Here is a 14,287-nt window from a genome sequence, read left to right as displayed (position 1 = left end):
AGCTTCTGTTCTGCTTTTATTTCATGATGCTTTTACATGACACATTATTGTATCTTGCTTTAATATTTAAAATGTTATGTTAGCCACTTGTGGGTAAAGGATTTACCTGAAAAGCAGGATAGCTATTCTCTAAATATGAAAAGTAGACTAGGAGTGGCTAGATTGAAAATGGCGTTCTAGAAGTCTCAAGAATTCTCAAATCCCATAACTCTTACAGCACATAGTTACTCAGAAGTAAGCCCCACTGAGTTCAGTGAGAATTATTTTGCAGGTAACTTGGTATTCCTGAATCTACTGAATGACTCTGACAGAAAAAGGAAGAGAAGATTACATTTCTATAAAATTGTACAAAAGTCTGGTGCTTGGAGAGACTTGCCATAGTCCTTAGGAGTTTCACCCCCTACCTGCTCTCATGCTATTATATTTTTTAGGCTATTTCTGCAAAAGCATAGTGGACTCCAGTTCTTTATTGTATAACAACAGATTCATTAAAGAGGTGTTCACTTTCCTGCAGTGTTCCTTGCATGAAATATTGTCCCAATCAAGCTAACCACATAAAAGGCAGACTGGAATTCCCCGCTACAAGTAAATTTGCATGCAATTAATTTACTGTCTCGAGTGTCTCCACCCTTTAGCTTTTCCTGCCTCCTGGGATCTATTCTCACTCAGCCTTTCCTCGTAGCCATAGATTTAGAGACACTGTGCGAGGTTAGAGTTCCAGCCCAGCTGCTCTCTTACTCAGCTCGGCTTTCCAATTAGCTGGTTTTCATTCTTCAGCATTTCTAACTATCCCAAGCATTTCAAAGCATCATGCCTTAGAACTAGACGTTATCACAGGTACATGATGGCCCCTAAAAATAGCCCTGTATCACCTACCTCTTTCCCATGTTAATCTCGAGTACCTCGGCTGCCTTTGGTGACGGCTCAGCTCTTCGTCAGCATAGAACACCAGTATTGAAAGATCTCCACTAGCTGCCAAGATAGGCTATAAATCCAAAGTTTAGGTTTTGATATATAAAGCCCTAGATCAGGCATCCCCAAACTCGGCCCTCCAGTTGTTTTGGGACTACAATTCCCATCATCCCTGACCACTGGTCCTGTTAGCTAGGGATGATGGGAGTTATAGTCCCAAAACATCTGGAGGGCCGAGTTTGGGGGTGCCTGCCCTTTGCATGACATTGACACGGACTCAAATGCCGGGCGTCATCCCTTTTAGTTGTTTTGAGGAGCTGAACAAACAGGGACGGCATAAACCGTCTGATCCATTATGCAGATCTGTGGCAGCAACGTTGGCATTAGTAGCTAATCTGTTTTTCTCTTGCTCATACTCGGAAAACCTAAGCCAACCACAAAGCCTAACAGGAAACAAACGGGAGCACGTTTTCCGTTCTCTTTTGGAAGTAAAATGCAGAAATATGTATGAATTTACTTTTGAGTTTGCAGTATCAAATTTACAGTTTGAACAGGCTACGTTGGACACAGCACTAGTTGTGCCATGAAGCAAAGTGAAGCAGTTGGCTTCAGGCACAATAACGATGGAGGAATTCTGGGGCCTGAATGGTTTAGAAAGATGTTTTGCCTGGTTATGGGGCATTTATTCCCTGCTTCCATCACCAAAATGCCCTGGGCTCACCCAGGGCATTTACACACACATTTTATTTGATGTTATCAGAGGTGTTTGTGTGTGTTTATTGAAGCAGGTGAAGAACATTTAAAGTCTTTAAAATTAGGTAAGTTTTGGTTTAAAGAATGCTTGAAATGGCACAAGTAAAGACGTGCATATTGACAAAGCAGGAACAAGGTATTGGTTATTGTTCTAAGTCAGGCATCCCCAAACTTCGGCCCTCCAGATGTTTTAGACTACAATTCCCATCATCCCTGACCACTGGTCCTGCTAGCTAGGGATCATGGGAGTTGTAGACCAAAACATCTGGAGGGCCGCAGTTTGGGGATGCCTGATCTAAGTTATAGCTGCTGAAAGATGCTTACCAAGATTCCTTCAGAGCCTCAGTTTCGCAGAGGTTAAATAGGCCCCCTATGCATTCCTTTACTAAAGAGCTCTGGTACTCTTCTCATCATAAAATTCCTGCGAGGCTTAATTGTACAATTGGCACAAAGCAAAGACTTTCTTTTTACCTGTGTTTTTGGCCCTTAATTTGAAGGGTGGCATTGTGGCCAGATGTTCTAAACCCAGACAAAGAAAACTGATGTGCATGCATTGAAACGATAACAATAGTGACGATAATAATAATAATAATAATAATACATTAGTACAAATACTAGCAGATATTCATAGCTCTGAAGTGTCTGTTTTTTTAAGGCCCTATACCATGGGCACAAAGTATGTGGGGCCATGGGGGCCAACCCCCCCAAACCCAAATCAGGGGGCCAAGCCCCCCCAGATTTATTTGACGGCTGCACGTTCATGCCCCGTAGTGTGCACATGTGGCGCCAGCATGCTTCAGGGCACGCTGACATATCACACGCATGCTGGGGGCGTGCACACATGGCATACCAATGTCATGCAGTCCCAGACCCCCTCAATCATAGGGGCAAGGAGGTGCACATGCCCTATACTGTTAAAGAAAGGTTTCTAACTATTTAGTAATAGATGATGATGATAATAATAATAATAATAATTAATAATAATAATTTATTCCGTGGCCATCTGGCTGGGTTTCCCCAGCCACTCTGGGCGGCTCTCCCAACAGAATATTCAAAACACAATAAAGCATCAAACATAAAAAAACTTCCCTAAACAGGGCTGCCTTCAGATGTTTTCTAAAAGTCAGGTAGTTGTTTATTTCCTTGACATCTGATGGGAGGGCGTTCCACAGGGCGGGCGCCACTACCGAGAAGGCCCTCTGCCTGGTTCCCTGTAACCTCACTTCTCGCTGTGAGGGAACCGTCAGAAGGCCCTCGGCGCTGGACCTCAGTGTCTGGGCTGAACGATGGGGGTGGACGCTCCTTCAGGTATACTGGGCTGAGGCCATTTAGGGCTTTAAAGGTCAACACCAACACCAACACCAACTCTCATTGTGTCCTCTTTCACTTGAAAACAGAACATAGGCAAGTGAAGATCCTGATTTTCAGTTCCTTCAAAATGGGTTCTGTGTATATGTGCCTTCCTTCCTTCCTTCCTTCCTTCCTTCCTTCCTTCCTTCCTTCCTTCCTTCCTTCCTTCCTTTCCAGTTAGAATTCTATTCTCTTTTTGACAGATGAATGTGGGGTGTAATGGGAGCAAATGATTAGAAGTGAAGAGTGATGCTCATCTTACACCGTTCTTATATGCCAGAGGGAATTTCTTTCTGTTGCAGCAATGAAAATGAGACTAGCCTGTGCCGGCCTTATCTGATGGGGGATGCATAATAATGAAGGTTCATTTCCCATGACATTTTTTTAAGGTGAAAGATCTCCCAGGACATTACCTTTTTATATTTTCATATTTGTATTGTGCTTTCCCCTGTACAGTTTATTTCAAGATCCAATGCATACCGGTCTTAAACTCTTTAAACTTGATTTGCAGTCTTGTTTAATCCTTCTCTTTCACTTGCTGTAACATATTCTCAAAGAGTTGGAATTTGTGGGTCCTTTCCCTATGGAGGGGAAATCACAAAAGCTTGGCATGGTATAAAATACAGTCATACCTCGGTTTAAGTATGCCTCGGTTTGAGTATTTTCAGTTTAAGTACTCCGCGGACCTGTCTGGAACCGATTAATCCACTTTCCATTACTTTCACTGGGAAAGTTCGCTTCAGGTTAAGTACGCTTCAGGTTAAGTACGGACTTCCGTAACCAATTACACTCATACCTCGGGTTAAGTACGCTTCAGGTTGAGTACTCCGCGGACCCATCTGGAACAGATTAATCCACTTTCCATTACTTTCAACGGGAAAGTTCGCTTCAGGTTAAGTACAGACTTCCGGAACCAATTGTGTTTGTAAACTGAGGTATTACTGTACTACAAATTTATTTAACCAAATTACGATTTGAATTTTGCAACTACACACTGAAGGCTTGCAGGGGATTCCAAGTTCTAGAACAGGCTTTGCCATATTAATTTGTGGCATATTAACTCAAGGGAATTCTTTAAATTATTGGTGTATTATTGGTGCTTCCAATAAGGTATCTCATTTCCAAATGTCCACAAGTATGAACAAATTACTCCAGCCCTCACTAGCCTGGTGTCCACCAGATGTTTTGTATTTCAGCTACCATCATCACTGACCTTTGGCAATGCTCTCTGGGTCTGATGGAAAGTGTAGCCAAAACAGCTGGAGGTCACTATGTTGGCAATGGCCGAGTTATTCCATGGCATGACAAATTTATGGTTCTAGATCAGGCATCCCCAAACTTCAGCCCTCCAGATGTTTTGTACTACAATTCCCATCATCCCTGACCACTGGTCCTGTTAGCGAGGGATAATGGGAGTTGTAGGCCAAAACATCTGGAGGGCCGCAGCTTGGGGATGCTTGTTCTAGATCAGGCATGTCAAACCTGCGGCCCTCCAGATGTTTTGGCCTACAACTCCCATGATCCCTAGCTAGCAGGACCAGTGGTTGGGGAAGATAGGAATTGTAGTCCAAAACATCTGGAGGGCCGCAGGTTTGACATGCCTGTTCTAGATGATTCAAGCAAGCTAAAATCTGTAGGAAAGCTGGAGTGGGGACCAGCAACCATAATAACAAGGAATAAATGATTTTCTAATGAGGTGGAAACAATGATCACTGCTCCACCAAAAGCTGTCAATAATGCTTAGCAATGTACATGGCTGGCTAATTAGGAGTCATGTCTGTCTGTAATGACTACCTATAAGTTTGCATTTAATTATTTTGCAAAGCTGTTAACAGAGACAAGAAAGCAGTGTGGCTTTCTCGTGGTCAATTAGAGCAAACAACACAGCTCTTATAAGAAAAGAGAGAGTTTGATGGTTATTTCAGATGCCCTTCAAACCAACCATGCTGAGCTTTCTCCTGGGCAAGTCTTGCATTCAAACTGTAGATAGGTTCCTGCAGCTGGGAGGGGTAGGGGAAGCTGCTGTGACAATTCAAGACTGAAAAAAAATGAGAAAAGGGAAGCTCCCTGTTGCATCCTGCCTGATGAGTTCAAACCAAGAAGCAAATGGCCAGAAAGACAGATTAGAGTTAATTGTTAGCCAGTGGGAGTCGGGGACACCCCATTGTAATGTGTGCTCATGAACAGAATAAGCTGGGGAAGTTGCAGAATCTTCTCTCTAGATGATTTCAAGAAAAGGTAAGAGTGGAATTTAGGAATACTTTAAACTAGGATAATCTGTTTTAGGGAAAGCATTTGCATTTGTATTAGTAATGTTAGCCATGTTCAGCACCATTTGGTGGAAAGGAAAGATATAAATCTAACAAACAAATGAATAAACTATGGGTTGGTACATTGAGTCACATCTAACTGGATTAGTTTCATCCTTTTCATTAATGTTAGAGTGGGATCTAGTTTCTGGTCACGTCTATGAGTCAATGGCGGGTGTTCTTCGTAGCCCTCCGGGGGGCTGCAAAGAAGTTCAGGCAGGGGAAAGGAAGGGAATGAGGCATAAATTCTTCTAATGCTTTCCGGTGGGGTCTGGGGAGTTCACTGCATCCCACAGTGTCGTTGTGATGTCCTGGGACTCGGGCTCGGACTCAGAACCAGAGGAGTCTCAGTTGGCACCGGATCCTCTGCCTCGGGCATCAGCTGAACTAAGTTTGGGGCCTGATTCTGAGGAGCCTCAGTCTGTACAGATTCCCCTGCAACAAGCACCGGCTGGGCCGAGTCAGGGGCCTGAGCCTGCCCAGGCTCCAGATGCAGGGAATACCTCGTTGCCGTCAGCTCGGTCATCACCGATAGCTGATCCACTACTGGCTGAGTCAGGAGAGGCTGAGGCGGCTCCTGGGTCCAGTAACCCACCGGTATCTCCCTAGTTGCAGAGAGTCAGGTCTGAGAGAAGGAGAGACCTGAGTACTCGCAGGAGGAGTGCTCGCCTTCAGGCAAGGCAGGGTGGTGAGTCATCAGGGGATCGGGACTGGCCATTACCTCAGCAGAGATAAAAGGCAGTCAGACCCCGCCCCAGGTTGCAGGAGCAACATTGCTGATTGCCAGTCCAGCCTGTGCTCCAGAATCTGGATTCCTGTCTGCTCCTGCCCTGCCCTGGATTCCTGCCTGTGTTCCTGCTCCTGACCTTGCCTAGTCTCCTGCCCTGCACCCTGCCTCAGCTTCATTGGACTGACCTCTCATAGATTCCCTAGACTTCAGACCGGCCTCTCGGGTTACCCTTGGACCAGCACAGTCGTGTAATTCTGTTTCGAAGGCAGAATGGGAGCTATCTGGGAGTGTGCCCCCGCCTTGGATAAGCCCAGGCATCCCCAGACTTCGGCCCTCCAGATGTTTCGGACTACAATTCCCATCTTCCCCAACCACTGGTCCTGTTAGCTAGGGATCATGGGAGTTGTAGGCCAAAACATCTGGAGGGCCACAGTTTGGGGATGCCTGGATAAGCCTCTGTTACTGGCATGATTTGTGGAAGGTTCCTCCTCAATTTGGATAATTGGCATGAATCAAGAGGTGCTCACAAAGCATCATATGCAAATGGGCTGCAGTCAATCAGCTGCCAAAAGAATGAGGACTGGTTTTCTGAAGGTATTTGAATGGTTTTCTGAAGTTTGTGAATCCCTACAATAGCCATGAAAAGAAAAGGGGGAAGGCAAGGTGCTTTGCGCTTTGTTACGGTTTTATAATGGTCATTTTCTCCTGTCATCCCCTACATAAGGAAGAGACGTGTGTAGTTGTTACTCTGCTTGATACTTTGGGGAAAAAGGGGGGGGGTTGATCTACAATGAATTTAATAAGGTTTTGTTATGCCGCCCCCTCAACCAAGGGTGAATGGATTTTATTTATGACCACCTCTGGACAGGGGTGTTGTTGGAGGATTACAGTGAGAGAAAGAAATGACCCTCAGCTGGACAGTTGTTGAAGAGAGGCTGAATCTGAGAAAATATTTTTCTGTGTGTTGTGTGCCGAGAAGGAATTGGAGAGGTGAATTTAATGGCAGAAGTCTGGAAAGTTCACTCTGCGAGTTATTTACGGCTGTGGCTCACATGTTCGTTTGATAACAGCAGAATGAAATGGAATGTGACCTCGTACCACCCAGATGAACACTGCAAAGAACTGAACTCTTTCAACACACCAGGTCTGGAATAGAAATGTAGAATACACATGTGAAACGGATTATATACATATAAGATGAAACCGAGATAGTTGTCTGTAAGGTGAAAAAGCAGACAGCTGGAAGAATGGCTTAATGTCAAGGGAAGGATTTCAATTGGAGATTAAATAAGAAAGGAATGGGGAAATATCTTGGACATATGATTCCAACGGGAGCAGGAAACCTGATTTTAAGAAATTGTATTAAATTAATTTGGTTTGATTTGTAATAATTTGGAAAAATCAGTGAAAATAAACAAAAAACAAACAAAAAATAGAATGATCTATTACAATACACTGAGCAAAAAAGCACAACAGAAACCATTGGCATGAAATCTAAAGTGAATGTGAAAGAGTATTTTAATGATCTGAATAATCATTTATAGTTCTATGAGACTGAAATGCTTGAATTTCTTTAAATTATTGGTGCATCTGATAAGGTATCTCATTAATTCCATCTTTAATTCCCGTACCCCATAACTGTGTGTTCTCTCCTTTTTATTTCATATTTTTAAGATTCCATGCATTGCTGTAAATTGGTGTTGCAGGCACGCCATTATATATCATAACATAATTTGAAGAAAATCGAAATGAACCCCAGATATATGATAGGCTTCTCATTTCTCTTTAGGGAAATAATTCAGCGAGCCATATCATGTTCAATTGTCTTAAGCTAGCTGCTTAAGAATAATTGCAAAGTAAATACTTTATTTCAATGCACTTCTAGGTAGTGGGGGAGATATACAAAAGGAGATGAGTAACATTTCTGATTATTTATGACTTAAAGCACACATTTCTTCAAATCTCCATGGACCCTACTCTTCATTCTACATAAGTTGTTAGCGTGTTTTCTATATGGACCCTCACAGCATTACTTGACATGATGGAAGCCATTTTGCAAATCAATGCTGACTGAACCAGCTGTTATATTTACTGCGGGCTGTAGCTCCTGAGTTGCACAGCTGCTTCAGGTGGAAAGCTATTAAATTTTCATTTATGCTGGCATCTCACTAGGCTCAGTGCAAAAGTTCTACCCTTGGAAATGATCACATTCTAAAACAATGATATTCACCATAAATCCTGATATCTTAAAAGTAAGCTGGAGTGTGCCTAGATATGTGTTTTGATTGCATTCCTTGCCCACTAAACTAAATTTATTATATGGAGAACCACTATTTAATAAATCTTCAGATTCAAGGTGGACTTCTATACAGTATTTTTTATTCATTCGTATTTGTAGCTCTGCTGTTAGTAGGCTGATTCCTTCATCCCAGTTGCTGGTAATATATACAGCCTGGTCAGAGAGTGTTATACATGCAAGGTGTGTGAAATAAGGCATCAAATGAGTTTAGTGTTTGCTCAAATGGAGCAAAGTGGGACAAAAGTGGGAGGGGGTTAAATGTGACATAAGTTGTGAAACTATGACCTGGGGGACAATCTTAGACATGATGCTACTTGTGGCTCTAGATCTGGTGGGCATTTTTTTGTAAAAAAAACCCAACCAATAAATACATGGTACAGGGGAGAGACCACAGCCTTCATTGTGGTCCCAGTCCCAACTCAGAGCAATGCTAGCTGATAGAGGGCTCACCAATAAGGTTAGGGATTGCAGTGGGACAATCTGATCTAACTTGGCCCGGTTCTGCTTCCCCTGCTTTCTTTTAACATGTGTGCATGTATACATGTGTGTGTGTGTGTGTGTGTGTGTGTGTGAGAGAGAGAGAGAGAGAGAGAGAGAGAGAGAGAGAGAGAGAGAGAGAGAGAGAGAGATCCTGTCATATCTTTAGGCTGGACCTGAGAGAGGTGGATGCTTGACTCAAAATGAGAGAGAGAAAGGTGCTGGTGGTATTCAACCAAATTTTACTCAGTGTAGCCCCACTGAAAAGAATAAAAATGCCTAAGTTCGGCCCATTAATTCCACTGGGTCTGCTCTGAGTAAAAAATTAGCTGAATACCACCCAGGGCTTAAAACATAACTTAATCCTGGGTGAAAGAGCACTGAGAACAAACACATCCACACACACAAAAAAACCTGGTCAGGTGATTAATACTAATGACTATTGATTGGATGCTCTGACAATAGCCGTGAAATATCGCTTTGATGAAGCAGAGGGAAGAAAAAGGAGTCCCAGGCATCAATCTGTGGTTTAGAATTAAAGTCTGGAACAAATCAGCTCAATTGAAGGAAATGCTTTCTCTCAAGATAATTCTTTATGGCTTTTTACAGGCTGTCCAATGCCAAAGGTTAATGCCTTTTGGGTGTTTTCTTTTTAAACTACCTCTTGCTGATTAGTTCATATCCATTTGTTTTGTTTTGTTTTCTCTGTTTCACAGTGCTTTGAATTTCTTTAATTTTGGAGACCAATAGAATCCAATAAAATCCAATTAATCTTTTGGCTCTAAATGGCTTTAAATGTTTGGTTCAATATACTGAGGAACAGAAAAGCAAAAATTCACACTGAAGTTCTGCTGATTATTGCTTTCCACTGCAGCACCCCTGTTGCTCTGGGTGGTCTTCCAACGCTTTGGAGCATATTTTGGAGGGGGTGGGGGCTGCAAGGGCAGAGAAGGTAATTGGTGAGCGTTTCCTCCTCCTCAGCCACTGGCAGGAGCAGTGTGAGAAAAATCCCACTCAGGGAATACTTCTGCTAGCAAGAGAAAACTCAGGACCCAAGGCAATAAAAAGACATAACAGCAACTAGACTAAAACATGCCAAGTGGGAAAACAACAACAACAGAGTTGTCTAATCAATTGTTGAGATGTTGTATGGCAGCGGTCACCAACCTTTGGAGAAAGGGCCAAGCATGCCAATCACAGAATGGTTGCTGTAGGGGTGTGGCAGAACACAAAATGGCTGTTGTGGGGGCTTGGCATAACACGAAGCAACAGCCACATCTACAGGGTGAGTCTTTTAAAAGAGGCCCTGTAGAACATGTGTACTCTGTATTCACAGGGCCTCTTTTAAAGGACTCACCCTGTACAAGAGTTTAAAAAGAGACAGGGCCACCAACTGGTGTGTGTGTACCCCAGACCAGCCACCTATCAGGAAAGCACCTAAATCAGCCACTTGCATATTTGTTGTTGTTTAGTCGTGTCTGACTCTTCGTGACTCCATGGACCAGAGCACGCCAGGCGCTCCTGTCTTCCACTGCCTCCCGCAGTTTGGTCAAACTCATGTTGGTAGCTTCGAGAACACTGTCCAACCATCTCGTCCTCTGTTGTCCCCTTCTCCTAGTGCCCTCAAGCTTTCCCAACATCAGGGTCTTTTCCAGCGAGTCTTCTCTTCTCATGAGGTGGCCAAAGTATTGAGCCTCAGCTTCAGGATCTGTCCTTCCGGTGAGCACTCAGGGCTGATTTCCTTCAGAATGGATAGGTTTCATCTTCTTGCAGTCCATGGGACTCTCAAGAGTCTCCTCCAGCACCATAATTCAAAAGCATCAATTCTTCGGCGATCAGCCTCCTTTATGGTCCAGCTCTCACTTCCATACATCACTAATGGGAAAACCATAGCTTTTACTATACGGACCTTTGTTGGCAAGGTGATGTCTCTGCTTTTTAAGATGCTGTCTAGGTTAGTCATCGCTTTTCTCCCAAGAAGCAGGCGTCCTTTAATTTTGTGACTGCTGTCACCATCTGCAGTGATCATGGAGCCCAAGAAAGTAAAATCTCTCACTGTCTCCTTACTCCATACTTACTCACTCACAAAGAGAAGCTTTTTGCCAGACCTGTGTATTTGTGATCGCAAAATGAAGCTGTAATAAAAGAACTATAAATCTATCAACTGCTTGTTAATTCTTATCTGTGAAGTTACCAAAGGCAGGGGAGGACCCTCCGAGCTTGACAGCAATCCTGGCACCCAGTGAAATGTGGACTTGTTTAAGCAACTTATAATGCATTTTTGTATGTTATTTTCACCAATCTATGCATTTTTATGCACACTTTGCCCTAGTGTATGCTTTTCGATACACATTCCTTGGCTGGAGAACTGCACTGCAAAATTCACAAGTCCAAATATTGAAGGGTGTTTCAGAATGTGTGTTGTTTCAGACAATTAGGTAAGTTCACCTTTAAATACAAACTGAATAAAGTTTTTTCTCTACCCCTAGTTTTGTTTCATGAAGATGGCAACAATGAACTTCTACTGTCTGTGTGAATGAATGTATTTTCTTTCAGACTCAATCAATTTAGTTTCTCTTTACTGAACCTAATACACATCTGAAGGCAGCCCTGTTTAGGGGAGTTTTTAAAGTGTGATGTACAGTGGTACCTTGGGTTACAAACGCTTCGGGTTACAAGCTCCGCTAGCCTGGAAGTAGTACCTCGGGTTGCAAACTTTGCCCCAGGATGAAAATGGAAATTGTGCGCTAGCGGTGCGGCGGCAATGGGAGGCCCCATTAGTGAAAGCGCTCCTCAGGTTAAGAATGGTTTCAGGTTAAGAACGGACCTCTGGAACGAATTAAGTTTGTAACCCGAGGTACCACTGTATTGTGTTTTTACTTTTTGTTGTTGGGAGCAGCCCAGTCAGATGGGCGGCATATAAATAAATTGTTGTTTCAATATTATTCTCCTGTTGTCCTGATTCATACTTATATGACTATATTTTCCATCTTCTTTGCCTTTCAAGGTATTTGGAACCCCCCAAAAGTGTTAGTGATGCAAAGATCTCTTAACTGCTGGGTGCTGACTGCTCAAAGAAGGCTTATTGCTCCTTTGCTGTTTTGAGCTTGAGTATAAATTACACCCTTACCGTATGGCCTGGTTTAAATCTCTGCCTCCAACTTGACTTCACTCAAAGATCTAAACAAAGACAGTATCATATCCTGGCCCTGAAAAAAAGAATTAAAATTCTCTCCCCCTTTTGCTTTTCATTTCTCAAAATATCCAGCCTCAAATAAAAACCATGATACTTGAATTCTTTATTTGAAGGCATTTATTAGTTATAATTTCTGAATTTAGTTCTTGCCTTATTGCCAAAGTATCAAGGTGGCTAACCATAGTAGATATTTAAAAGTAACAGGAATGAGGCAGGAACGTGTACATTTACCATATACAAAAAATGATTAAAATGAATTTGTTTTCCCACAGGAATGCTGAAAGTGTAGGATGAAGTTTGATCTTCTCATTGAGATTTTGCCGAGGAAACTACTCAAAGCCAAAAAAAACCCTGACTGTTTTCAGAAGAATCTTGCAGTGATTTATTATGCCCTAGTTTTGCCCATAAGCTGGCTCCCTTCCAAGGCCACATCTTCTTAACACTCTGCACACACAGTGAGAAATGTCGCCATCTTGACTTTCCAACTGCTGAGCCAAGAGAGGAGCGTGCCCAGCTTGAACCTAGGATGGCTATACATAATTTGACACCTGTGATAATTTGAGCAAGTTCAAAGGCTTTCAGAAAGCACTTTCCTGTCACCTTGTTAATCATCCATTCCATATGGATGAAAATCCAACTGTTCGGAATGTGTGACAGCTGTGAAGAGCCTTAGCAAAGCTTTCTTGACTTGAAGCATTTTGTTTTTGCATCTAGTTTTCATACTGCAAAAGTGGAGAATGCAGAAATGTTTAACTTTTCAAGAACTTGTATTGAGCTTTTGATCAATAGTTGGGTGAATCATTTAGGAATAATCAATCTTCTCCCCTGCCGGGAGTTACCGTGGAAATATCTCCTAATTTTCTGTCTGTCTTTTGTCTTGGCCTGAGTCCATTATAAGCAAATCTTGATCTCTATCTGAGCTTCCATATTTGCATTTTGTTGGCTCCAGAAAGAAAAACAAAAATGTATTGCAATCTTTCTGGCTAAGATTAGGCCGAGGGTAACAGATGTTCCTTGACCAATTACTCTTAGACTGTGTTGGATAATTTCCACCTTTGGGCTCAGGTGAAGAAAGATGGAGTTGAATGTGGGGAAAACATACTTTTTGCATAATAAACTAAACACCTCCATAGTTTTAGTTGCATGAGTACTATTGACTGGCTTGTCTAGCTAAGCGTTTAATACTGCATGAAATGTTTACTCAGAACTGCACCAATAATTCTGACTGCAAAAAATACCTTGGCTGCAAATCTACACTGAGATAGCGTTTGATCCCACTGGTTTCAGCAATCGTAAGTAAGCCTAAGTCTGTATTAGACAATGGTTCTTAAGCCTTTGCCATCTTTTAGGTATCCTAAACAAAAACCAAACATTAATGGAAAAAACCCCAAACCTAAAAATGTAAGCTGGCTGTATATTATCATAGACCATGTGCTCCATTTATCCCTTCTATAAAAATTACAGGGGTCAGCAATCTTTTTCAGCCGTGGGCCGGTCCACCGTCCCTCAGACCATGTGGTGGGCCAGACTATATTTTGGGGGGAAAAATTAATGAATTCCTATGCCCCACAAATAACCCAGAGATGCATTTTAAATAAAAGCACACATTCTACTCATGTAAAAACATGCTGATTCCTGGACCCTCCGCGGGCTGGATTGAGAAGGCAATTGGGCCGCATCCGGCCCCCAGGCCTTAGGTTGCCTACCCCTGAATTAGAGCATACAATTTCAATTTTATTTCTTTGGGGGGGAAAGAGTTATAAGTGATACACCTTAATTAGTGTCGTGCATGCATAAACCAGATCAACTATAACCCTCCTTTTAAAAAAAATAATAGTAAGTTTTATTAGTATTTTCCACGCAACAATAAAAGAAAAAAGAAAAAAATGAAAAATGTCAATACACAAAACAAAAAAACAAGCATATGAAAAACAAATCCAAATCTTACAAATTAATAATACAAACACTAAAAAGAAAAAAAAACATTGACAAACACCAATCCCACAGCACCTCCTTTACCTCTCAATGTATCTTCCTGTTTTCCTCTTTCCTTTATCCTCTCAATCCTAACATCTAATATAAATCCCTCTTTCTTATCCTTTCACTTCACAAGGTTATTCCAGATTTCTGTCCTCGAACCTTGACTTTTAAGGTATTTGTTTAGGCACTCCCATTCCTTTTTCACTTCACTTTTTGGTTTTTGTCTTATAATATCTGTCAATTTGGCTAACTCTAAATATTCTGAAACCATTCTCCCCTAG

The 14,287-nt window shown here is 42.2% G+C and overlaps 1 long non-coding RNA gene across 1 annotated transcript; it reads left to right on the top strand.

Annotated features, from left to right (window-relative positions):
- Window positions 1-10,210: 10,210 nt before the first annotated feature.
- Window positions 10,211-13,564, top strand: LOC132592798 (uncharacterized). Its single transcript, XR_009558318.1, has 2 exons — window positions 10,211-11,268; window positions 12,299-13,564. It is a non-coding gene; the product is annotated as an uncharacterized LOC132592798 (long non-coding RNA).
- The last annotated feature ends 723 nt before the right edge of the window (window positions 13,565-14,287 follow it).

This window comes from Zootoca vivipara, chromosome 11 (assembly GCF_963506605.1).
Source record: "Zootoca vivipara chromosome 11, rZooViv1.1, whole genome shotgun sequence".
In the NCBI taxonomy this organism is placed as follows: domain Eukaryota; kingdom Metazoa; phylum Chordata; class Lepidosauria; order Squamata; family Lacertidae; genus Zootoca; species Zootoca vivipara.
This window is presented reverse-complemented; position numbering and strand designations above follow the sequence as displayed.